This window comes from Bubalus kerabau, chromosome 4 (assembly GCF_029407905.1).
Source record: "Bubalus kerabau isolate K-KA32 ecotype Philippines breed swamp buffalo chromosome 4, PCC_UOA_SB_1v2, whole genome shotgun sequence".
Taxonomy (NCBI): domain Eukaryota; kingdom Metazoa; phylum Chordata; class Mammalia; order Artiodactyla; family Bovidae; genus Bubalus; species Bubalus kerabau.
In genome coordinates, this window is record NC_073627.1 from 133,511,177 (window position 1) to 133,537,677 (window position 26,501).

Here is a 26,501-nt window from a genome sequence, read left to right on the forward strand (position 1 = left end):
GTTAAGAGAACAATGTGATCGAAAGAGACTCAGGAGTGAAGGGTTAGAGGAAGAAAAAGAGGTTTCATTGAGAGAGAACAGAGCATCCTCAGCAGAGAAACAGAACACAATGCCAGAAACCAGCTCTCACGGTGGCAAGGAACACAGAGGCAATCTGCTGCTGGAGGTCTCAGTTCTGCAGCTTCAAGGAGTCTAACATTCACTCGCAAACCCAGGAGTCAGGAGACGGAGCGTGGGAAAGTACAAGGCTGTGGTCACCCCACTATAAATTGCAGCAGTGACTAGGGACACAAAGACCCTTGAGAAAGCAGCTGCTTTCTTCCCAAGCACAGCCCACTCTCATGAGAGAAGATTACATAAGAGGAAACTTGCTCAGCCCATAACAAAGTGCATTAGCTTAGCAGATCCGTTTGTTTAATCAGTATCCATTTCTGAAGAATCCCATTCATCAAAGTGGCTCAGGCTTATTGATCAGCAAAAAAGACTGTCAAAGACCCTGCAAAGACAGCATACAGAAAGTAAAAGCAAAAATTATAGTCTAGAGCTTTGGGAAGTTTGGAATAAACACAAGAATCAAAGATAAATAGCAACTGAGAGGATGAACTGATTTTCTCAAGGCTGCATAGATGGATATAGAAGGGCGCTGCCTCATTTCTCATCAGCATGGCTCGGATAGGAAGGCAGGAAGAGCTGACAGGTCTACGAGGAGAAAAATGCCAGATGAAGTCTCAAGGTTGGCTTGGATTTAGGCAAATTATTTGCCAAAATATCAGTACAAACCATAAACTAGGGGATGTCAAGCATCAAAATTAAGTGTATGGAATTCTGCCATTGAGTTCAGAGGGCAAGTGCAAGCCTACAAAGAAAAGACAAAGTCAAGATGAGAAAAGCTGCTAGATAATAGCAGGGTCGGTGCTTGGCTCAACTCCAGGGGGCACCATTCACACTGCAGTCAATATAAATTGTGTCCCACGTGGTTAGTTTGTGTGTAACCTGCAGTCCTTTGCATCTGTAGATAGTGAAATGGACCAGGGAACAAAATAGGGAGCTGCTGCTGCTAAGAACAGAAGTTCTGCATTATTTTCTGCTCTCTATTTTAAAAGCATAGATATTCTGGGATAGAATCAAGATAAGGTACTAACAGAAAGAAAAATGGTCTAGAAATGAGGAGTGCCTGAGTGCTCAGTTGCTTCAGACTCTGCAATCCTATAGACTATAGCCCACCAGGCTCCTCTGTTCATGGGATTATCCAGGCAATAATACTGGTGTGGGTTGTCATGCCCTCTTCCAGGGGATCTTCTTAACCCAGGGATCAAACCTGCGTCTCCTGCATCTCCTGTATTGCAGGTAGATTCTTTACCCACTGAGCCAATTGGGAAGCCCCAGAAATGAGGAGACATAAGGTCAAATCACTCTCTGAGTAGCTGGTAATTCATTCAGTATTTTCTGAGTCTGAATCTTCATCTCTCAAAGGGGTTCAATAATACCTGTCTTGTTTCTCAGTCTCGCAAGATCAACTCAAATTTGATCAATGATAAATAAGTAAGTAATGCTTTACCAATGATGAGGTTACAAATGATGCTCTGGTCATGGTTAAGCAGGATGCCAAGAACTTTTAATGACCTACAAAGCCCCACAGTGCATGTCTCCTTCTGCCTCTCTGATCTCACCTCCTTACACCCTCACATCCTTCTCTCTGCTGTAGCCACTCTGACCCCTTCACTAGTCCCTTGGTGCCCACTCTTCACATCTCTCCAGGGATTACAGATTACTCTTCCTTCTGCTTGGAAGGCTCACCTCCTGGATCAGCTTGCCTTTCTCCCTCATCTCCTTCAGGTTTGCTCGAAATGTCAACTTTCCAGTGAAGTTTTCCCCAAAGGCACACTGTTTGAAACTGCCCACATCCTAGCACTCCCTAACACCATCCCCTATTTCATATTTTCTCCAAAACACATCACTCTTTAATACACAATTTAGTTTACTTGCTATTTTGAGTATATTCTTATTTATTCATTTATTTATTTGTCTGTGCTGGGTCTTAGTTGTGGCACACAAGATCTTCATTGAGGCATGTGGGATCTTAAGTTTCAGCAAGTGGGATCTAGTTCCCTGACCAGGGATAGAACCCTGGCCCCCTGCATTGGGAGTGCAAAATCTTAACCACTGGATTACCAGGGAAATCTGGCTATTGTGTGTATATTCTATCTTTTCTCACCTGGAAATCAGGGATTATATATATAGTATCCTAAGCCAAAAATAAAGTCTAGAAAGTTGGTAGGCACTCAAAAAATACTGGATGTGCCAAACCAGCTTTACAACAAATGCTAAAGGAACTTCTCTAGGCAGGAAACACAAGAGAAGGAAAAGACCTACACAAAATAAACCCAAACAATTAAGAAAATGGTAATAGGATCATTCAGTTCAGTTCAGTCGCTCAGTCTTGTCCAACTCTTTGCAACCCCATGAACAGCAGCATGCCAGGCCTCCCTGTCCATCACCAACTCCCAGAGTTTACTCAAACTCATGTCTATTGAGTCGGTGATGCCATCCAGCCATCTCATACTCTGTCATCCCCTTCTCCTCCTGCCCTCAATCTTTCCCAGCATCAGGGTCTTTTCAAATGAGTCAGCTCTTCTCATCAAGTGGCCAAAGTATTGGAGTTTCAGCTTCAACATCAGTCCTTCCAATGAATATATCGATAATTACCTTAAATATAAATAGATTAAATGCACCAACCAAAAGACATAAACTGGCTGGGAGGATGAAAACATGCGCATGTATGTACTTTCACTCACATCACTCTGCTTGACCTCCCAAATTGTATGTAATTATTTTATATTGTTAGGTTAATCATGTTTCCATTATGGCTTGCAGTTGTAATTATCTTTTATTTTTCATCTAGCTATAGATTGTCAAAACTTATAAACATCTTTTAAGTGATTACGTAGCTATTATTCACTTAATACTATGGTATCATGATTGATCAGCAGAGAGTAATAGAAATCTATATCACCCAAACTATCATTTAGTTAACATCCAAAAGCATATGAGAATCATCTTGGAATTTTTTGAAAGATACAAATGGCCAGGTATTGCTTTTTTTTTTCTTTAACTCTCCAGATATGTTTCTAATGAGCAACCACATTTAAAAACAACTGGACTATATGATGACCATTTACTTTTATTTTAGTTTGTTTCATTTTTTCTTTTTTTTTTTAAATTTTATTTTATTTTTAAACTTTACATAATTGTATTAGTTTTGCCAAATATCAAAATGAATCCGCCACAGGTATACATGTGTTCCCCATCCTGAACCCTCCTCCCTCCTCCCTCCCCATTCCATCCCTCTGGGTCGCCCCAGTGCACCAGCCCCAAGCATCCAGTATCGTGCATCGAACCTGGACTGGCAACTCGTTTCATACATGATATTTTACATGTTTCAATGCCATTCTCCCAAATCTTCCCACCCTCTCCCTCTCTCACAGAGCCCATAAGACTGTTCTATACATCAGTGTCTCTTTTGCTGTCTCGTACACAGGGTTATTGTTACCATCTTTCTAAATTCCATATATATGCGTTAGTATACTGTATTGGTGTTTTTCTTTCTGGCTTACTTCACTCTGTATAATAGGCTCCAGTTTCATCCACCTCATTAAAACTGATTCAAATGTATTCTTTTTAATGGCTGAGTAATACTCCATTGTGTATATGTACCACAGCTTTCTTATCCATTCATCTGCTGATGGACATCTAGGTTGCTTCCATGTCCTGGCTATTATAAACAGTGCTGCGATGAACATTGGGGTACACGTGTCTCTTTCCCTTCTGGTTTCCTCAGTGTGTATGCCCAGCAGTGGGATTGCTGGATCATAAGGCAGTTCTATTTCCAGTTTTTTAAGGAATCTCCACACTGTTCTCCATAGTGGCTGTACTAGTTTGCATTCCCACCAACAGTGCAAGAGGGTTCCCTTTTCTCCACACCCTCTCCAGCATTTATTGCTTGTAGACTTTTGGATCGCAGCCATTCTGACTGGTGTGAAATGGTACCTCATTGTGGTTTTGATTTGCATTTCTCTGATAATGAGTGATGTTGAGCATCTTTTCATGTGTTTGTTAGCCATCTGTATGTCTTCTTTGGAGAAATGTCTATTTAGTTCTTTGGCCCATTTTTTGATTGGGTCATTTATTTTTCTGGAGTTGAGCTGTAGGAGTTGCTTGTATATTCTCGAGATTAGTTGTTTGTCAGTTGCTTCATTTGCTATTATCTTCTCCCATTCTGAAGGCTGTATTTTCACCTTGCTAATAGTTTCCTTTGATGTGCAGAAGCTTTTAAGGTTAATTAGGTCCCATTTGTTTATGTTTGCTTTTATTTCCAATATTCTGGGAGGTGGGTCATAGAGGATCCTGCTGTGATGTATGTCGGAGAGTGTTTTGCCTATGTTCTCCTCTAGGAGTTTTATAGTTTCTGGTCTTACGTTTAGATCTTTAATCCATTTTGAGTTTATTTTTGTGTGTGGTGTTAGAAAGTGTTCTAGTTTCATTCTTTTACAAGTGGTTGACCAGATTTCCCAGCACCATCTGTTAAAGAGATTGTCTTTAATCCATTGTATATTCTTGCCTCCTTTGTCAAAGATAAGGTGTCCATATGTGCGTGGATTTATCTCTGGGCTTTCTATTTTGTTCCATTGATCTCTATTTCTGTCTTTGTGCCAGTACCATACTGTCTTGATGACTGTGGCTTTGTAGTAGAGCCTGAAGTCAGGTAGGTTGATTCCTCCAGTTCCATTCTTCTTTCTCAAGATCGCTTTGGCTATCCGAGGTTTTTTGTATTTCCATACAAATTGTGAAATTATTTGTTCTAGCTCTGTGAAGAATGCTGTTGGTAGCTTGATAGGGATTGCATTGAATCTATAGATTGCTTTGGGTAGTATACTCATTTTCACTATATTGATTCTTCCAATCCATGAACATGGTATATTTCTCCATCTGTTAGTGTCCTCTTTGATTTCTTTCACCAGTGTTTTATAGTTTTCTATATATAGGTCTTTAGTTTCTTTAGGTAGATATATTCCTAAGTATTTTATTCTTTCCGTTGCAATGGTGAATGGAATTGTTTCCTTAATTTCTCTTTCTGTTTTCTCATTATTAGTGTATAGGAATGCAAGGGATTTCTGTGTGTTGATTTTATATCCTGCAACTTTACTATAGTCATTGATTAGTTCTAGTAATTTTCTGGTGGAGTCTTTAGGGTTTTCTATGTAGAGGATCATGTCATCTGCAAACAGTGAGAGCTTTACTTCTTCTTTTCCAATTTGGATTCCTTTTATTTCTTTTTCTGCTCTGATTGCTGTGGCCAAAACTTCCAAAACTATGTTGAATAGTAATGGTGAAAGTGGGCACCCTTGTCTTGTTCCTGACTTTAGAGGAAATGCTTTCAATTTTTCACCATTGAGGGTAATGTTTGCTGTGGGTTTGTCATATATAGCTTTTATTATGTTGAGGTATGTTCCTTCTATTCCTGCTTTCTGGAGAGTTTTTATCATTAATGGATGTTGAATTTTGTCAAAGGCTTTCTCTGCATCTATTGAGATAATCATATGGTTTTTATTTTTCAATTTGTTAATGTGGTGTATTACATTGATTGATTTGTGGATATTGAAGAATCCTTGCATCCCTGGGATAAAGCCCACTTGGTCATGGTGTATGATCTTTTTAATGTGTTGTTGGATTCTGATTGCTAGAATTTTGTTAAGGATTTTTGCATCTATGTTCATCAGTGATATTGGCCTGTAGTTTTCTTTTTTTGTGGCATCTTTGTCAGGTTTTGGTATTAGGGTGATGGTGGCCTCATAGAATGAGTTTGGAAGTTTACCATCCTCTGCAATTTTCTGGAAGAGTTTGAGCAGGATAGGTGTTAGCTCTTCTCTAAATTTTTGGTAGAATTCAGCTGTGAAACTGTCTGGACCTGGGCTTTTGTTTGCTGGAAGATTTTTGATTACAGTTTCAATTTCCGTGTTTGTGATGGGTCTGTTAAGATTTTCTATTTCTTCCTGGTCGAGTTTTGGAAAGTTGTACTTTTCTAAGAATTTGTCCATTTCTTCCTCGTTGTCCATTTTATTGGCATATAATTGTTGATAGTACTCTCTTATGATCCTTTGTATTTCTGTGTTGTCTGTTGTGATCTCTCCATTTTCATTTCTAATTTTATTGATTTGATTTTTCTCCCTTTGTTTCTTGATGAGTCTGGCTAATGGTTTGTCAATTTTATTTATCCTTTCAAAAAACCAGCTTTTGGTTTTGTTGATTTTTGCTATAATCTCTTTTGTTTCTTTTGCATTTATTTCTGCTCTAAATTTTAAGATTTCTTTCCTTCTACTAACCCTGGGGTTCTTCATTTCTTCCTTTTCTAGTTGCTTTAGGTATAGAGTTAGGTTATTTATTTGACTTTTTTCTTGTTTCTTGAGGTGTGCCTGTATTGCTATGAACTTTCCCCTTAGGACTGCTTTTACAGTGTCCCACAGGTTTTGGGTTGTTGTGTTTTCATTTTCATTCATTTCTATGCAAATTTTGATTTCTTCTGTGATTTGTTGGTTATTCAGCAGCGTGTTGTTCAGCCTCCATATGTTGGAATTTTTAATAGTTTTTCTCTTGTAATTGAGATCTAATCTTACTGCATTGTGGTCAGAAAAGATGCTTGGAATGATTTCTATTTTTTTGAATTTACCAAGGCTAGCTTTATGGCCCAGGATGTGATCTATCCTGGAGAAGGTTCCATGTGCGCTTGAGAAAAAGGTGAAATTCATTGGGGATGAAATGTCCTATAGATATCAATTAGGTCTAACTGGTCTATTGTATCGTTTAAAGTTTGTGTTTCCTTGTTAATTTTCTGTTTAGTTGATCTATCCATAGGTGTGAGTGGGGTATTAAAGTCTCCCACTATTATTGTGTTATTGTTAATTTCTCCTTTCATACTTGTTAGCATTTGTCTTACATACTGCGGTGCTCCCGTGTTGGATGCATATATATTTATAATTGTTATATCTTCTTCTTGGATTGATCCTTTGATCATTATGTAGTGACCGTCTTTGTCTCTTTCACAGCCTTTGTTTTAAAGTCTATTTTATCTGATATGAGTATTGTTACTCCTGCTTTCTTTTGGTCCCTATTTGCATGGAAAATCTTTTTCCAGCCCTTCACTTTCAGTCTGTATGTGTCCCCTGTTTTGAGGTGGGTCTCTTGTAGACAACATATGTAGGGGTCTTGTTTTTGTATCCATTCAAGCCAGTCTTTGTCTTTTGGTTGGGGCATTCAACCCATTTACGTTTAAGGTAATTACTGATAAGTATGATCCCGTTGCCATTTACTTTATTGTTTTGGGTTCGAATTTATACACCGTTTTTGTGTTTCCTGTCTAGAGAATATCCTTTAGTATTTGTTGGAGAGCTGGTTTGGTGGTGCAGAATTCTCTCAGCTTTTGCTTGTCTGAAAAGCTTTTGATTTCTCCTTCATGCTTGAATGAGATCCTTGCTGGGTACAATAATCTGGGCTGTACGTTATTTTCTTTCATCCTTTTAAGTATGTCTTGCCATTCCCTCCTGGCTTGAAGAGTTTCTATTGAAAGATCAGCTGTTATCCTTACGGGTATTCCCTTGTGTGTTATTTGTTGTTTTTCCCTTGCTGCTTTTAATATTTGTTCTTTGTGTTTGATCTTTGTTAATTTGATTAATATGTGTCTTGGGGTGTTTCGCCTTGGGTTTATCCTGTTTGGGACTCTCTGGGTTTCTTGGACTTGGGTGATTATTTCCTTCCCCATTTTAGGGAAGTTTTCAACTATTATCTCCTCAAGTATTTTCTCATGGTCTTTCTTTTTGTCTTCTTCTTCTGGGACCCCTATGATTCGAATGTTGTAGCGTTTAATATTGTCCTGGATGTCTCTGAGATTGTCCTCATTTCTTTTAATTCGTTTTTCTTTTATCCTCTCTGATTCATTTATTTCTACCATTCTATCTTCTAATTCACTAATCCTATCTTCTGCCTCTGTTATTCTACTATTTGTTGCCTCCAGAGTGTTTTTAATTTCACTTATTGCATTATTCATTATATATTGACTCTTTTTTATTTCTTCTAAGTCCTTGTTAAACCTTTCTTGCATCTTCTCAATCCTTGCCTCCAGGCTATTTATCTGTGATTCCATTTTAATTTCAAGATTTTGGATCAATTTCACTATCATTATTCGGAATTCTTTATCAGGTAGATTCCCTGTCTCTTCCTCTTTTGTTTGGTTTGGTGGGCATTTATCCTGTTCCTTTATCTGCTGGCTATTCCTCTGTCTCTTCATCTTGTTTAAATTGCTGAGTTTGGGGTGTCCTTTCTGTATTCTGGCAGTTTGTGGAGTTCTCTTTATTGTGGCGTTTCCTCACTGTGTGTGGGTTTGTACAGGTGGCTTGTCACGGTTTCCTGGTTAGGGAAGCTTGTGTCGATGTTCTGGTGGATGGAGCTGTATTTCTTCTCTCTGGAGTGTAATGAGATGTCCAGTAATGAGTTATGAGATGTCTATGGTTTTGGGGTGACTTTGGGCAGCCTGTATCTTGAAGCTCAGGGCTGTGTTCCTTTGTTGCTGGAGAATTTGCTTGGTATGTCTTGCCCTGGAACTTGTTGGCCCTTGTGTGGTGCTTGGTTTCAGTGTCGGTAAGGAGGCGTTTGATGAGCTCCTGTCAATTAATGTTCCTTGGAGTCAGGAGTTCCCTGGAGTCAGGGTTTGGACTTAAGCCTCCTACTTCCAGTTATCGGTCTTATTTTTACAGTAGTTTCAAAACTTCTCCTTCTATACAGCACCATTGATAAAACATCTACATTAAAGATGAAAAGTTTCTCTACTGTGAGGGTCACTCGGAGAGGTTCACAGCGTTACATGGAGAAGAGACGTGGGAGGAGGGAGTTAGAGGTGACCCAAATGAGATAAGGTGGAATCAATAGTGGAGAGAGTGGGCTAGCCAGCAGTCACTTCCTTATGTGCACTCCACAACTGGACCGCTCAGAGATGTTCATGGAGTTATACAGAGAAGAGAAGAAGGAGGCAGGAGACAGAGGTGGCCAGAAGGATAAAAGGGGGAAATGAAAAGGAGGGAGACAGATCCAGCCAGTAATCAGTTCCCTAAGTGTTCTCCACCGTCTGGAACACACAGAATTTTACAGAGTTGGGTAGAGTAGAGAGGGGTTAGGGAGGAGATACAGGCGACCTGGTGGAGAAAACGGAGAGTCCAAAGGGAGAGAGAGCAGTCAAGCCAGTAATCTTGTTCCCTAGTGAAAAATGGGTCCTGAAGATTGGGTTCTTAAAGGTGCAAAATTGGTAACAAATACATAAAAGCAAAAATTAAAAATCTAGAGTAGAGTTTGGAATTTCAAAAATGCGATGTTAATGAAAAGAAGAAGGAAAAGAAAGAGAGAAAAAACGAACAAAGAAAAACAAACAAGGTTGCGAAAATTATAAAGAAACTACAGGTACAAAATTGATAACTAATACCAAAAAGCAAAAATTAAAAATCTAGAGTAGAGTTTGGAATTTCAAAAATACAATGTTAAAAAAAAAAAAAAAAAGAAGAATAAGAAAAATAAAGAGAGAAAACAAACAAACCAACAAAAACAATGTCGCAAAAATTATAAAGAAAATACAGGTACAAAATTGATATCAAATACCAAAAAGCATAAATTAAAAATCTTGAGTAGAGTTTGGAATTGCAGATATATGATGTTATATAAAAGAATAAGAGAAAGAAACAGAGGGGAAAAAAAGTCACAGAAATTATGAAAAAAACTATAGGTACAAAATTGATAACATATACCAAAAGGCTAAAATTAAAAATCTAGAGTAGAGTTTGGAATTTCAAAAATACAATATTAAAGAAAAGAAGAAAAAGAAAAAAACAAAACAAAACAAAACACGGTCAAAAAATTATAAAATATATATATGAAGTTTGCTGAAGGAAAAAAAAATAGGGTCTTTTTTTTTTTTGCAAAGTAATAGTTATAAAAGTGAAAATTAAAGGACAATAGAGGACTTAATTTTTTTTTAATTAAAAAAAAAGAAAGAAAGATTGATCGTAAAAATAGTAAAAATATATCTAGGTCTTTCTCTGGTTTTGTTGTGAGTATTGTGGGTTCAGTTCATTTTTGGCTAGTTCCTTGGTCTGACTTATATTTCTCAAGATCTATAGGCCCCTTCCTATGTAGTTCGTAGTAACCACAGGGTTTTAATCTATGGCCTGTAGCTTCCAAGGCGTTTCCCTCTGTTATAGCTTCTTCTGTTTGCTGGTCTCTTCAGTGTCTGGTTCCCGCCCTGACACAAAGGGGACAGTGGAGGACACTATTTTTTTTATTTTATTTAGGCTCACTTGTTCAGCCGCGCTGTGGTGAGGGAGGGAGGGATGCTGCAAACAGATAACCCTGGCGTGCGCTCGCAGTGCCTCAGCCACACTGGGTCTGACCCCGCTCACGGCACGTGTAGCCTCCCTGCCCACACTGCTCGGGCTCTAGGTTGTTCCGCCAGGAACAATCAGAGGCCGGCCCTGGGCTGAGCTCCCAGGTCCAAGCCGCTCAGGTTCAGGCACTCGGGTAGTCCTCAGAGGCGCAGACTCGGTTGGGCCTGCGTTTTGTGCTCTTCCCAGATTCGAGCAGCTCAGGTGATGTGTTTGGCGGGCGCCAATGCTGCGACTTATCGCCTCCCCGCCACTCGGTTATCTGGGTGTAAAACCGGCGCGCCTTCTCAGGCAGATGTTGACCGTCCAGACCCCCAAGAAGTTTTAGTTAGCAAAGAAGCCTGCTTACAGTTTTATAGATAAGTGTCTCTCTTGGGCTGCGATTGCCCCCTTCCGGCTCTGGCTGCCTGTCACCGGAGGGGGAAGGTCTGCAGCCGGCTATCTCTGTTCAGTCCTTTGTTCTGTGCGCAGGCCTGGCGGTGTCTTAGGTTAGGGCTGGCTTTTCGCGTGGTAGATATCCCACAGTCTGGTTTGCTAGCCCAAATTATTTCCCTCAGATAGCGCTCAGGACATTCGGGCCGATTCTTACTCTAAGGGACACAGCCCGCGCCGCGCTTCCCTGCGCAGCCCCCGCTTGCTAATGCCGCGTGCAGGCGTCTGCGCTGCTTCTCCGCTGGGGGAGTTACCGTAGGGCTCACAATCTGCGATTTTAATTGTTTATTTATTTTTTTTCTCCCTTTTATGTTGCCCTCTGTGCTTCCAAAGCTCGGCACAGATTCGGCAGTGAGAAGGTTTCCTGGTGTTTGGAAACTTCTCTCTTTTTAAGACTCCCTTCCCAGGACGGAACTCCGTCCCTCCCTCTTTTGTCTCTTTTTTGTCTTTTATATTTTTTCCTACCTCCTTTCGAAGAGTTGAGTTGCTTTTCTGGGTGCCTGATGTCCTCTGCCGGCATTCAGAAGTTGTTTTGTGGAATTTACTCGACTTTTAAATGCTCTTTTGATGAATTTGTGGGGGAGAAAGTGTTCTCCCCGTCCTACTCCTCCGCCATATTGGCTCCTCCCCCCCGTTTCATTTTTTCTGTTTCATATTCAGTGCTCCCATTTCATTTAGTTTGTTTTCCAATTTCTCCATCTCTTCCTTTTTTCTGATGTTCTTTCTCAAGCCTTTATCAAGGATAGTATAAAAACTTTTGTATACATGTGTGTGTGTTAGTCGCTCAGGTTGTATCTGACTCTCTGTGACCCCATGGACTGTAGCCCACCTAGCTCTTCTGTCCATAGCATGTATAATATACATATTTTAGAAAACTTATGAATTTTTGCCTGGCTAAAAAAATTTATGACATTTTGATTCCATTTGTTTGACTTAGCATGAATAGAATGCTATTCTAATTTTAAAAACATAGATATGCAACAAGTAACAAAGGTTTACTGAATATCACAGGGAACTATAGTCTATAGACTCTAATAATAGTTTAATAATAGTAATTATTAGACTAATAATTAGTAATTATTATTACTAATAATAATAGTCATAATAATCTATAATGGAAAATAATCTGAAAAATAATATATGTGTATATCTATAACTGAATCACCTTGCTGTGCACCTGAAACATTGTAAGTCAACTATACTTCAATAAAATATATATATTAAAAGAAAATACTGGATGCATGAAAGGGAAAAAAGTCATTCCAAGACACAAATTCTCACTCATAACAAGATGGCTTTTGCCCTTCAGCTTATTTCTGCATTATTTAAAAATTTTTTATTGGAGGATAATTGCTTTACAATGCTGTATTGATTTCTGCCATACAACAATGTGAATCAGCCATAAGTATACATATATCCGCTCCATCTTGAACCTCCCTCCCACCTCCCATCCCACCCTTAATTGAACTGACTCCACCCAAACAAATGTTTGTGTCAGCACTTTGTTATCTCTCCACTTGACTTTTGCTCTGGTTCCTTTTAATGCTACAAAACATTTCATTAGAATTTTAACTTATCCCCATTGGTTATTGCCCAGCAAAGAAAATTTTTTAAAATGTATGCTCAGTTATTCACCACATTTGCTGATGAATGAATTGAGACATATGATAAGTTTATGGTAGTAAATAAGAATGTGTGGTAAGAGCCTCACAAGGGAGTGAAAACAGGTAGCATCACACCATAGAATGGAATGTTTACCAGACATTTAAGAAACATGTGTTGGCTATTGTAAAAGCAAAAAAAAAAAAAAAAAAAAATGAAGTCCACTGACTTATCGCTTATGCTTTAGGTTTTTCTTATAAAACACGTTGTTTGGGGATTTCCCTGGTGGTCCAATGGCTAAGAATCTGAGCTCCCAACACAGGGGGCCCAGGAATTAGGTCCCACATGCTGCAACTAAGGGTTAGAATGCCACAACCAACACCCATGCAGCCAAATAAATAAATACTTTTTAAAAACTATTGTCTTAACTCAGTAACTAGAGAAATCTGCTATTGCCATAGAACTACAAAGCACGTATAGAGCTCTGCCAGCAAGATATCTATTTCCCCTTGGGGGTTATGTTCTCATTCAGAGTTATTATCTCTTGGCCTAGAACCTGGTGCAAAATTATTCTTAAATGACTTGCTTCTGGCTCAACTTTTTATGTAAGGACACAATTACCTTACTGTAAGGTGGTTAACGGAGAAGGCAATGGCACCCCACTCCAGTACTCTTGCCTGGAAAATCCCATGGACGGAGGAGCCTGGTGGGCTGCAGTCCATGGGGTCGCTAAGAGTCGGACACAACTGAGCGACTTCAATTTCACTTTTCACTTTCATGCATTGGAGAAGGCAACCCACTCCAGTGCTCTTGCCTGGAAAATCCCAGGGATGGGGGAGCCTGGTGGGCTGCTGTCTATGGGGTCGCACAGAGTCGGACACGACTGAAGCGACTTAGCAGCAGCAGCAGCAGCAAGGTGGTTAAATGAATTTTCCGACCTGCTGGAAACAGGAGAGTGTCTAGAAAAGAGGACACGTATTCACCATCTGAAAATACATACTTGTAGCTTATTTTCTCAAACTGGTGAATACAACAATGATAGGATGTGAATGTTCCCACTATATGAGTTCAGTTCAGTTCAGTTCAGCCACTCAGTCATGTCCGAATCTTTGCGATCCCATGAACCGCAACACGCCAGGCCTCCCTGTCCATCATCAACTGCTGGAGTTTACCCAAACTCATGTCCACTGTGTTGGTGATGCCATCCAACCATCTCATCCTCTGTCGTCCCCTTCTCCTCCTGCCCTCAATCTTTCCCAGTATCAAGGTCTTTTTAAATGAGTCAGCTCTTCACATCAGGTGGCCAAAGTATTGGAGTTTCAGCTTCAACAACAGTCCTTCCAATGAACAACCAGGACTGATTTCCTTTAGGATGGACTGGTTGGATCTCCTTGCAGTCCAAGGGACTCTCAAGAGTCTTCTCCAACACCACAGTTCAAAAGCATCAGTTCTCCGGCACTCAGCTTTCTTCACAGTCCAACTCTTACAACCACAGATGACTACTCGAAAAACCATAGACTTGACTAGACAGATCTTTGTTGACAAAGTAATGTCTCTGCTTTTCAATATGCTGTCTAGGTTGGTCATAACTTTTCTTCCAAGGAGTAAGCGTCTTTTAATTTCATGGCTGCAATCACCATCTGCAGCGATTTTGGAGCCCAGAAAAATAAAGTCTGAGACTGTTTCCACTGTTTCCCCATCTACTTCCCATGAAGTGATGGGACCAGATGCCAAGTTCTTCATTTTCTGAATGTTGAGTTTTAAGCCAAATTTTTCACTCTCTTTCACTTTCATCAAGAGGCTTTTTAGTTCCTTTTTACTTTCTGCCATAAGGGTGGTGTCGTCTGCATATCTGAGGTTATTGATATTTCTCCCAGCAATCTTGATTCCAGCTTGTGCTTCTTCCAGCCCAGCATTTCTCATGATGTACTCTGCATATAAGTTAAATAAGCAGGGTGACAATATACAGCCTTGACGTACTCCTTTTCCTATTTGGAACCAGTCTGTTGTTCCATGTCCAGTTCTAACTGTTGCTTCCTGACCTGCATATAGGTTTCCCAAGAGGCAGGTCATGTGGTCTGATACACCCATCTCTTTCAGAATTTTCCACAGTTTATTGTGATCCACACAGTCAAAGGCTTTGACATAGTCAATAAAGCAGAAATAGATGTTTTTCTGGAACCCTCTTGATTTTTCAATGATCCAGTGGATGTTGGCAATTTGATCTCTGGTACCTCTTCCTTTTCTAAGAACCAGCTTGAACATCTGAAAGTTCATGGTTTATTTATTGCTGAAGCCTGGCTTGGAGAATTTTGAGCATTACTTTACTAGCATGTGAGATGAGTGCAATTGTGCAGTAGTTTGAGCATTCTTTGGCATTGCCTTCTTTGGGATTGGAATGAAAATTGACCTTTTCCAGTCCTGTGGCCAGTGCTGAGTTTTCCAAATTTGCTGGCATATTGAGTGCAGCTCTTTCACAGCATCATCTTTTAGGATTTGAAATAGCTCAACTGGAATTCCATCACCTCCACTAGCTTTGTTCATAGTCTAGATGAGTGAGCCCACCGTCATGATTATCTGGGTCCTGAAGATCTTTTTTGTATAGTTCTGTGTATTCTTGCCACCTCTTCTTAATATCTTCTGCTTCTGTTAGGTCTCTACAATTTCTGTCCTTTATTGAGCCCATCTTTGCATGAAATGTTCCCTTGGTATCTCTAATTTTCTTGAAGAGATCTCTAGTCTTTCCCATTCTATTGTTTCCCTCTATTTCTTTGCATTGATCACTGACGAAGGCTTTCCTATCCCTCCTTGCTATTCTTTGGAACTCTGCATGTCACAGTATGATTATATCCATAATAAATGTTCCCACCCAGGAGGGAGACTCTAGGGACCTTGATTCAAGACAGATTCAGCACAAGCATCCATCTGTATCATCACTCCAGAGAATAAGCATGACTGTACATCCCAGGAGGTGCTAGTGGTGAAGAGCCCTGCCAAAGCAGGAGACATAAGAGACACAGGTTCGATCCCTGGGTCAGGAAGATGCCCTGGAGGAGGAAATGGCAACCCATTCCAATATTCTTGCCTGGAGAATCCCATGGATGAGGAATCTGGCAAGCTGTCATGCATAGAGTCACAAACAGTCAGACACAACTGAAGTGACTTAACAACATTGCACATTCCACAGGACAATGGGAACATGTAGAATGTCGCCACTCAGACCAACAACCAAAGTCAAGTGTCCCAAGGCAGCATAGCATGGTAGAAAGAAGTCAGTCTTGCAAGAGGAAACTCAGGTTATGTTCCAGCTTTGTGTTAATGCACGTGAGATCTGGCGATTTGTGGATAGCCGAGGCTCAATTTTCTCAGGTGCTGTATTTTTTTCCTGGCTGTGCTGGATCTTTGTTGCTACTGTGGGGGCTTTCTCTAGTTGTGGTAAGCAGGTTTCTCATTGGCATGGCTTTTCTTGTTGTGGAGCACAGGTTCTAGGCATGTGGGCTCAGTAGTTGTGGCCCACGGGCTTAGCTCCTCTGTGGCATGTGAGACCTTCCTTGACCAGGGATCAAACATGCATCCCCCACATTAACAGGAGGATTCTTATCCCCTGCGCCACCAGGAAATTTCTCAGCTATTATTAAATGTCGATAACAAAACCGACTTTGTTGTTTGCGTTAAAAATTGAAGGAGCAATGGTGCAATGTAGACAGAACAAGGAAACAAGTACTTTGTAAAGTATACAGGCTCTACAAATGTTCATCACATAATTAATTTCCTTAGAACTTCAGCACATGGAAAAACCTCAAATTCCTGAGTCTTCCTTAAAAGATATGAACTTCATTTTATTTTTATTCTTGGTTCTTTGATGTTATTTTTTAGTTATCACTATTAAGCAATACATTCAAGCACCTCAACAAGCATTTTAAAAAAAGAAAACACACAAAAAGGTATGACAGTGAAAGATCTTCCTTCCCCAGCCCCAAATTCCAACCACATCCTGTTACTAGGTTTGTTGTGTGTGTGTGTGTGTGTGTGTGTGTGTGTGAGCTCTCAGAGCTCATGGGTACATACACAGGCAAAGACATTTATACATTTCAAAACAAAGCTTTGCACAGTGGCAGTATCACAGTCAATGAGTTTTATCTGAGCTGTGATTATTGCTAATTGAAAACTTTTCTCAAAATACATTCTCTGCCCTCTCCCCTTTTAACCATAAATGATGATACACTACATCTATTGTTCTGTATTTTGCTTTTTTCCTTAGAGAAACTTCTGTATCAGTACATTGAAAGCCTTCTCATTTCTTTGAAAGTACCATAATTCTACTGTGTGTTCGCCAACAGAGGGTGTTATCAAATCTTGAAGGTTTTGCCAACTTGAGAGGTGAAAATGCTGTCTCAGTACAATCTCAAGTTGTGTATGTGTGTTTAACAATTTAGTTCCTAAATGGACTAATAGGAGCTATTTATTATTTCTTTTTAAAAAAATTGTCTCATTTTAAGTTATTATCTTTTTTCTTATTAATTTTAGAGGTTTCTTTATGTGTTAGGGAGATTAACCTTCTGTCTGTGATATGATTTGAGAAGTATTTTTTCTCAATTTGTCATTTGTCTTTTGAAATTGTCTATGACGTATGTGAGGCTTCCCTGGTAGATCAGCTGGTGAAGAATCCTCCTGCAATGCAGGAAACCCCTGGGTTGAGAAGTTCACCTGGAGAAGGGTTAAGCTACCCACTCCAGTATTCTTGAGCTTCCCTGGTGGCTCAGATGGTAAAGAATCCACCTACAATGCAAGAGACCTGGGTTCAATCCCTAGGTTGGGGAGATCCCTTGGAAGAGAGAATGGCAACCCACTCCAATATTCTTGCCTGGAGAATCCCCTGGACAGAGGAGCCTGACAGGCTACAGTCCATGGGGCAGCAAAGAGACATGACTGAGTGACTCAATGCAGTAGATGGCATATGCTTGTATATACTGTATCATACACAGTTTTCTAAACTTTTACAAAGTCCAGTTTATCAACCTTTGGTGTCTTATTGATTTGAGTTATGCTTAAAAAGACTTTTCACTCCAAAGACCCAAAAATAATTTTCCAATGATTTCCTCTAGTCCTTTAGTGAATGTGTTTCTTACAGTTTAATATTGGGTTTATGCGGAACTTATGTGAGTGTGTGTTTAAGGCATAGACCCAATATTTTTGTCCCAACTAACTACTTAATTGTCATTTGTAAAGTAGTACTTTTCCCCTACTGTTTCTGAGATGCCAGCTTCATCATATATGGAGTTCCCATGTGCCTTAAGTCTGTATCAGGTGTTTGAGGACCAGAACTTTCAGTAAGTGATTCCATCAAAGGGAAATATCATTGGTTGGGGGGAACAAAAGGAGCATGATACTTTGTTGGGATCACTGTCACCAATTTGATCCTGTTCCCTTGTTCCTGATAATTGAATTTCTGTTGTAATACCCTGGAGGAACTGTGCTACAGGAGGTGGTGGTCTCTGGGTGGGTACCACTTCTCCCTTTTTAGAGAGTAATTCATTATGAAATCATATAGACATAAATTTGAAAGCTAACAATGACTCGCCTGAGACTCTTTATGCCTATTTATAGAAGGTATAAAAAGAGGCCTGACCCTGAAACCCATTTCAGCCTCAGTTTCAAAGCTCCTAGTATCCCTGGGAACAGAAGCAAGAATCTTTAGTAACCCTTTTCTCTCTAGTCAGCCCTTCAAAGTTCCAATCACTGCAATCAGAGTATCTAAATGTATTGACATTTTTCTATTGGTCTAAACCATGCTTAAATGCTTCATTTACATCATTTCGTTTGATCCTCATAGCTGCTCTATGAAGGAGCTATTCATACTGGAGTTCTTTAAATGTAGGCAACAGAAACCAAATCTACCCAAGTCAAGCACAAGGAGAAATTACAAGAAAGGTATAAGAATGATCACAGAATCCAAGGAATAGCTGAAGAAACGAAATAGCTAAAGAAACTAAACTAAATAGCTAAAGCTAAAGGTTTGGAAGGGCAGGAAAGAGCATGTAGGATCTAGGTAGAAAAATGAATTAATATACTGTCTTGTTGGAATTTCCCTAAGAGATGAACTAACCTAACTAATGCTATTGGAGTCAACAACGCAAATGACTAAAAGTTTCATTGCTTTTCTCAGTGTTATACCTGAACTACGGAGAAGGCAATGGCACCCCACTCCAGTACTCTTGCCTGGAAAATCCCATGGATGGAGGAGCCTGGTAGGCTGCAGTCCATGGGATCGCAAAGAGTCGGACACGACTGCACGACTTCACTTTCACTTTTCACTTTCATGCATTGGAGAAGAAAATGGCAACCCACTCCAGTGTTCTTGCCTGGAGAATCCCAGGGACGGGGAAGCCTGGTGGGCTGCTGTCTATAGGGGTCGCACAGAGTCAGACACGACTCAAGTGACTTAGCAGCAGCATACCTGAACTATTCTACCTTTTCCAAAATTTGGTGAGAAGAAAAAGAAATCCCCCAAACAAAACCTACACAGGGTGAAAATGGAGTCCTTTTATTTTAGTTCTCCTATACCTGTGCTTCTCAAACTTGACATACACCTACTTCACCTTGGGATCTGATTAAAATGAAGATTCTGACTCTGAGGTCTTGAGTCAGGGAGTCTGATAGCATGCTTTTCCAATACCTCCTGAAGGAGGTAAAGCCTACTGGTCCACAGAGCACACTTTAAGCAGCTTGAACCTAGAGAGACCCAGTGGTAAGGGTGCTATTAAAACATGAGCAAAAATGATCATAAAACTTGGGATACACTTGCTGCTGCTACTGCTGCTAAGTCGCTTCAGTCGTGTCCGACTCTGTGCAACCCCATAGATGGCAGCCCACCAGGCTCCACCATCCCTGGGATTCTCTAGGCAAAAACACTGGAGTGGGTTGCCATTTCCTTCTCCAATGCATGAAAATGAAAGGTGAAAGTGACGTCGCTCAGTTGTGTCTGACTCCTAGCGACCCCATGGACTGCAGGCCACCAGGCTCCTCACTTATCTCAGGGTTAATGGATTTGCTTTGGGGTCATCTACGGCTGGTTTTCCAATTTGATTGCCTAACAATTGCTTGATCAATTGTGGATTGAGAAATGGGAGAGTCTGTCTCTTTTGCTCATTTGTCTCAGACTGTTCAGAGCAGAAGTGTAGGGAGACGAGCCTTAACACACGGATAACTTAGATAAAGCCACACATGTGGACAGGACAATGGACGGCTGCCCGTGGGTTGTTTGTTACATCAGTGTCCTGTGTTAAAGCCCACATTTTTGGCAATTAAACTGAATTTCTTAACTGAATTGGGAAACCTTTGACCTAATGACATTTTTCTGTCTGATTTTAACCTGAAGATACAGCAGCTATTATAATCAGTTCTGTCCATGTGAGTTGATGAGACAAGTCTTTAATGAGCACCTAACATTTATCCAAACTGTAAAGGAGAAATGGGGCTTCCCAGGTGGCTCAGTGGTAAAGAATCCACCTGTAATGCAGAAGACTTGGGAGATGCAGGTTCGATCCCTGGGTCAGGAAGATCCCCAGAAGAAGGAAATGGTAAGCCACTCCAGTATTCTTGCCTGGAAAACTTCATGGACAGAGGAGTCTGGAGGGCTGGACTGCAGTCTATGGGGTCACAAAGAGTTGGACATGACTGAGCAGTGAAAGTGTTAGTTGCTCAGTTGTGTGTGACTCTCTGTGACAGTAGCCTGCCAGGCTCCTCTGTCCATGGAATTCTCCAGGCAAGAATACTGGAGTGGATAGCCATTCCCTTCCCCAGGGGATCTTCCTGACCCAGGGATGAAACCCCGGTCTCCCACATCGCGTGCATATAAAGGAGAAATAGGGGTTTCTACCCATAATGAGTTTGGCAGGAAGGTAACTCAAGTATAGAAGGATCCATGAGAACTGTGTTAAAACAAAAACAATTCCGTACTGAATTGTGTGGCACAAATCCACATTAAAATGCCAATGGCTTAGAATTAGTTTAGTTTTGAGACTTTCAGAGTTTTATGATAAGGTAATTAAAGATAATGGAGGAAGAGGACCCTGCGTGCTTGCTACAGTCCATGAGGTTGCAAAGAGTCAACACAACTTAGCAGCTGAACAACAACAGCAGCAATTAGAGGTAACCTGAGAGATCACTAAAATGATGAAAAATAATGTGAGTCACTTTCAAAGGGTCCAGCCCAGTTTTAAGGGCAGGAATAGTCTGAATAGGGTAATAACTGGTCCCCAACAGCATCCTCAGACCAGTAGGAGAAGGGGCTCTTCCTCACCCAGGATATAATATTCCAGGTAGGGTGAGCACTGCTGTTGTGGAAAAGGAGGGCACCATGGGATTAGGGAAGAGGCAGCAGGGGCACCAGTGGACCTCAGCATGGGGCAGACAGAGAATTCATCTCATATCCACCTTGGAGAAGTAGCCATGAGGCTCTTCATTTGATGAGCCTAAAAGGTAGATTGCCCAGGCATTATTTCGTTGTTTTAGTCGCTAAGTCATGTCCTACTCTTTTGCAACCCCACGGACTGTAGCCCACCAGGCTCCTCCAGGATTCTCCAGGCAAGAATACTGGAGTGGATTGCCACTTCCTTCTCCAAGGGATCTTTCCCCTTGGAGACTGACTCAGGGATCGAACCCACATCTCCTGTATTGGCAGGTGGATTCTTTACCACTGAGCCACCAAAGGCATTATGGCCTTAGTTTTTTAAAACATAGGTCTTATTATCATTTAAGTACTGTAAAGCCAATAGATCAATTCTATTGGGATGATAGTTTGTTATACTCACAGATTCCAAGAGAAGAGGGCATAACATGGGATAGTTCCAGGGTTAGTCAAAATGTTCAAGGAGTTGGGAAAAATGGGGTAAGAGCCTTTACTGTGGTTTCTTTGGGAGGGAAAAGGCAAGGCAGGATAAACAAGCTTAAATTGACTGGTTCAAATCATTTCAGCAGGCTGTGGGGCTTAGAGGCTATCCCCTGTTGTCTGGTAATTGGCCCAGGGGTGGTTAGGGCAGGTGGAAAGTGTGAAAGCTTGATAGAAGAGGTGACTGGGGCCACGGACTTTGGATAGGTTAGTATGCCTGTTCAGGATGAGTTGTTTACTATCTCTAGAAATTTGATAGACCTAGAAGGGGCAGTATGTTATTAATAGGGTGTCAGATTGTTCGCCAATTAAAATATCTGTGGATTAGGTTGGAACTCCAGCATTTGCCTGCAGAAAGGCCCTCCAGTCTGGCCAATTGCTATGACCTTTAGTCTCAATTGTTGGTTTCATCACTGATGGTCTTTGGGTCACAGGGCTTGTATCAGCCAAACTTGATAGCTTGCGGGTCTCAGCTTTGCCATGTCTGATTAAAACAATGGCTTCTAGGAGTTCCCTAGTGGTCCAGTGGTTAAGACTCCATGCTTCCACTGCAGGGGGCACAGGTTTGATCCCTAGCTGGGAAACTACGATCCCAAATGCTGTGCAGCCAAAACACAAGGAAAAAAAAAAACAAAGCAAACAAACAAAAGAGTAAACTTCAAACAAAACAATGGCTTTCTTGGAAGGTTTGAGCCTCCAGATTGCAAGCCATCAAAAGCACCCAGACCAAAGGTGTGCAGCTGCACTTGATGGTTTTTGCTTTTCTTTTCTTTGGTGAAAGTTTCTGCTCAAATGTGTCCCATATCATATAAGCAATTGCCTGACTCATGAAACAATCTATGGTTAATGAGTCCCAGGAGAGTATGCATCTCAGATCCAGCCTCCAGCCCTTATGGGCTTCCCTGATAGCTCAAAGGGTGAAAAATCTTCCTGTAACATAGGAGACCCCGGTTCAATCCCTGGGTCAGAAAGATACCCTGGAGAAGGAAGTGGAAACCCACTCTAGTATTCTTGCCTGGGAAATCCATGGACAGAGGAACTTGCCCAGCTATAGTCCATGGGGTCACAAAGAACTGGACATGACTGAGCGACTAACACTTTCATTTCTAGCATTTATGGGATGAGGGTAACATCAAACGGATATAAAGATAAGGGGAGATATTATTAAAGGACTTCATGTATACTGAGTCTTTATACACATTGAAATTCCCCTTTCAACATAGGGAAAGGTGGTGTGAAAATTCTTGAAGTTGACATCTAATGTAAATCAACCAAGATGTCTTGGATTAAGAGAGTCCTGGGCAAGGTAGACAACTTTTTAAATGTTTATTTGTTTGGCTGCGCCTGGTCTTAATTGCAGCACTCAGGGTCTTTGAACTTTGCTGTGACCGTGTGCTCTTTAGTTGCAGCACACAAATTCTTAGCTGTGGCTTGTGAGATCTAGTTCCCTGGCCAGGGACGGAACCCATGGTGCCTGCACTGGGAGTGCAGAGTCTTAGCCACTGGACCATCAGAGAAGTCTTAAGATAGAGGAATTTTTAAAGGGCGTCCAGTGCTGAGATAACTGACTGCTTAAGATTTGACCAATAGTGTTCATCCTTGGATCCCACCCTTTATCAGGACATCCTGACTAAGGGGTAAAAACAGCAATGTTCCACTGAGCACCATCATTTTTGATGTTTGGCAAAGCCATCTGTACAGTGTGTGAACTCCCATTGCTGTTCATTCAGTTAACCCAAGGGGCTCTCCAGGTAGCCAAGAAGCAAAGGACAAGGATGACTTCCTCCAGCTCCATGGCATTTGGCAAGAAACTGGAGACAGAGGAGGCCGCTTTTTCCTGTAGGTGGAATATGCCAGAGGGTCCAAGTTTGGCTCCAGTATGTATTAAAGAGGCCTTAATAGCCATGCTGAACGTGTGGGTGATGTTTCCATGAGACAAAGCATAATGGGCAATGGGTATTCAAAGTTCAGAGACTCAGAGTCTGTGAGAATCTCTATGTCCAGGAAAGCCCAGTAAGTGACCCATCATTTATTCTTTTAATGGTATATTGCATGAATCTGGGGAGGGCAGTTTCTTGCATCAGAAGCCTCCACCTGCATACTTAGATAGTTATAACAGCCTCTCCCTGGATGGCACAACCAGCCCCCTTGCCCAAAGTACTGGCTGATTTTCATTGTCTTTCTTTCTTTTTTTGGTCTCCTATCTTCCCTAGCTGTTGTCTATCCCTTCACTGTTTACTGGATAAATTCCCAGTGGTTCCTAGTGGTCCTGTCTGTGGGTGGTGGCCCCCTCTCTAGGGTGTCTCCATTATACTATAATGGTCTAGATCTATTTCCAAGGACAGTGACAGTGGCCTTAACAGCATGTTGAGGCTCTGTGCTCTGAGCACGCAGTTCTTGGTGTGCTGGTGAGCAGCAGCCAATGCACATCACTCCAGAATTTTCCATGCCTGAATCAACTGCATGACCTCCTTGGGGGTTTTAGTCGGGTCAAGGAAAACGTGTCCCTGCTTTGTTTCATTTTTGACTAAGCATTATGCCACCTGTCTCCAAGCATGTGATCCTTTATACCACACTGGTTCAGGAGACAGCACCTTATGCAGGAGCCCTGGTCTCTGGGGTGGATGCCCTCATACTGACCCTGTGCCTGGCCGGCAACTCAGAAGAGCCTCCGAAGAGCATACTGTCTCTACTTGATGGGCAAGATGAAGTGCAGGGAGAAATAACAAGTTATTACCTTCCCCCTCCCCCTGCACTCTCCAATACACACATACACATCAGTTCTGACTGGCCCCTAGCACATGGAGGGAAGTCACACCTTGCTCCCTCCAGAGGATGCTTTGGTAAGCCTGGCTGGTTAATATATATATATATAAAAAAAAAGGTGCCCCTGGCGTATCACCCCAGGATCTAAGCAAATGGCTCAGCTCAGATCAAAATATGGGGAGGACTCAGCTTTTGACTTCTGAATTTACCATGAGAGTTAATGGCTGCTGCTGCTGCTGCTAAGTCGCTTCAGTCGTGTCCGACTGTGTGCGACCCCATAGACGGCAGCCCACCAGGCTCACCAGTCCCTGGGATTCTCCAGGCAAGAATACTGGAGTGGGCTGCCATTTCCTTTTCCAGCCCATGAAAGTGAAAAGTGAAAGTGAATTTGCTCAGTCGTGTCCGACTCCCAGCGACCCCATGGACTGCAGCCCACCAGGCTCCCCCGTCCATGGGACTCTCCAGGCAAGAGCATTGGAGTGGGGTGCCAGAGTTAATGGCAACACCCAACAAATGCAGCAAACAGGTTTGCAACCATAGCCGAAGTGCACACCAGCAAGCAGGGGCACCCACCCGGGCTACTGCTGCCCTCTAGTGGAACCAGTTAGTAAGTTAAGAATAGTCCGTTGGCATATCACTGAAGTCTGAAATCAGATTGCCCTGCTCACTGCACCAACTGCTTTAAACATAGGTTTCAGTATTATTTAGACGGGCTTCCCAGGTAACTCAGCAGTAAAGAATCCACCTGCCAATTCAAGAGATGCGGGTTAGATCCCTGGGTGGGGAAGATCCCTTGGAGAAGGAAATGGCAATCCACTCCAATATTCTTGCCAGGAAAATCCCATGGACAGAGTAGCCTGGTGGGCTACATCCATGGGGTCATAACAGAGTCAGACATGACTGAGTGACTAAACAACAACATTATTATTTAGATATGACAAGGCCAACAGAGCCAGAGATGACTGCCATTGAAAAGAGAGTTTGTTATTCCCAGATCCCAAGAGAAGGGCATGTGACACCATGGATGGACACAGGGCTGAACACAGTCAGTCGGAAGGCAGAATGAGTAGGGAGGATGTGGGCCAGAGCCTCGACGGTGTGTCAGAGTTTTCTCTGTACCTCCTGTAAAGACATTTGTCACTGGATTTAGAGCCACCCAGATAATCCATGATGACCTCCTTGTCTCAAGATTCTTACAGTAACTGCATCTGCAAAGACTCTTTGTAAATAACGTAACACTCACAGATTCAGGGACTTGATGTGGACATATCTTTTTTGGGGGGAGGGAGGGGGTCCATCATTTTGATCCACTACAATTGCCTTTTAAATACATTGCAGAGGGGGTATATGCGTGCATCTAGCTGATTCACTTTGCTGCACAGCAGAAACTAACACCACTGTAAAGCAACTATACTCCAACAAATTTTAAAAAAATAAACTAAAAATAAACACATCACAATTCTGACCCAATCTCACCATCTTCACTGTTAACACTGTGGGCCCAGATGTCCTCACCTCTCCATAGGACCAGTGCAAATTCTCCTTACCGGGCTCTGCTTCCAATCTTGCCTCTTCACAACCTGTTCTGCAAAATGTAGCCAAGATTATCCTTTAAAAAGTCAAATCAGTCATGATACTACTTGGCTCAGAACCTCCATAGGCCTCCTTCCTGTGTATAATAAAAGGAAACAGCCTTGGTCTGGCTTATGTAATTGTGCCTCTGGATTCCTCTCCAACTTTTATCTTCTGCAGTTTCCTCCTGTGACCCAACCTCTCCCAGCAAGGAAAGAGTGTTCCAAAATGCTCTCTTCTCCAGTGGGACCTCTTTCTTTCATATGTACCCCTGGCTCATTCCCTCACTTCATCCAGGTCCCTACTCACTCAGATCTCACCTCCTTACAGAGGCTTCCCCTGAACACTCATCTGAAATAACACCGATTCTAATTCTCTATCCTGTAACTCTTCTTAGCACTTACGACACATGGTGTTGGCATAAACATTCATTGTTTATTCCCTGAAGACAAGGGCTTCTTTACTCTGTAATAATGCCTGGCAAGGTAGACAATTAAGGAATATATTTATTGGGATGAATAAATGAATGGGTAAATCTGCTGAGGATTTTCCTAACTAAGATCACCTTATTATATTTTCAAATTACTCCCAGTCGCTGCCCCATCAGAGCACTTTTGGACCCAAAGCCCACATAACTACTGTCTGTGTTATAGGGAGAAACAAGCACATTAAAAAAAAATTATTGAAGTAAAATTTTATTGTTTTTACTTATTTTTTTAAACAGAATAACGGGGCTTATGTTGAATGAACTGTGCTATGGGAAT

General features: G+C 41.5%; 1 non-coding gene across 1 annotated transcript; it reads left to right on the plus strand.

Moving 5' to 3' along the window:
• The first annotated feature begins 16,609 nt into the window (after positions 1-16,609).
• LOC129651835 (U4 spliceosomal RNA) lies at positions 16,610-16,744 on the plus strand. Its single transcript, XR_008714343.1, has one exon. It is a non-coding gene; the product is annotated as a U4 spliceosomal RNA (small nuclear RNA).
• The last annotated feature ends 9,757 nt before the right edge of the window (positions 16,745-26,501 follow it).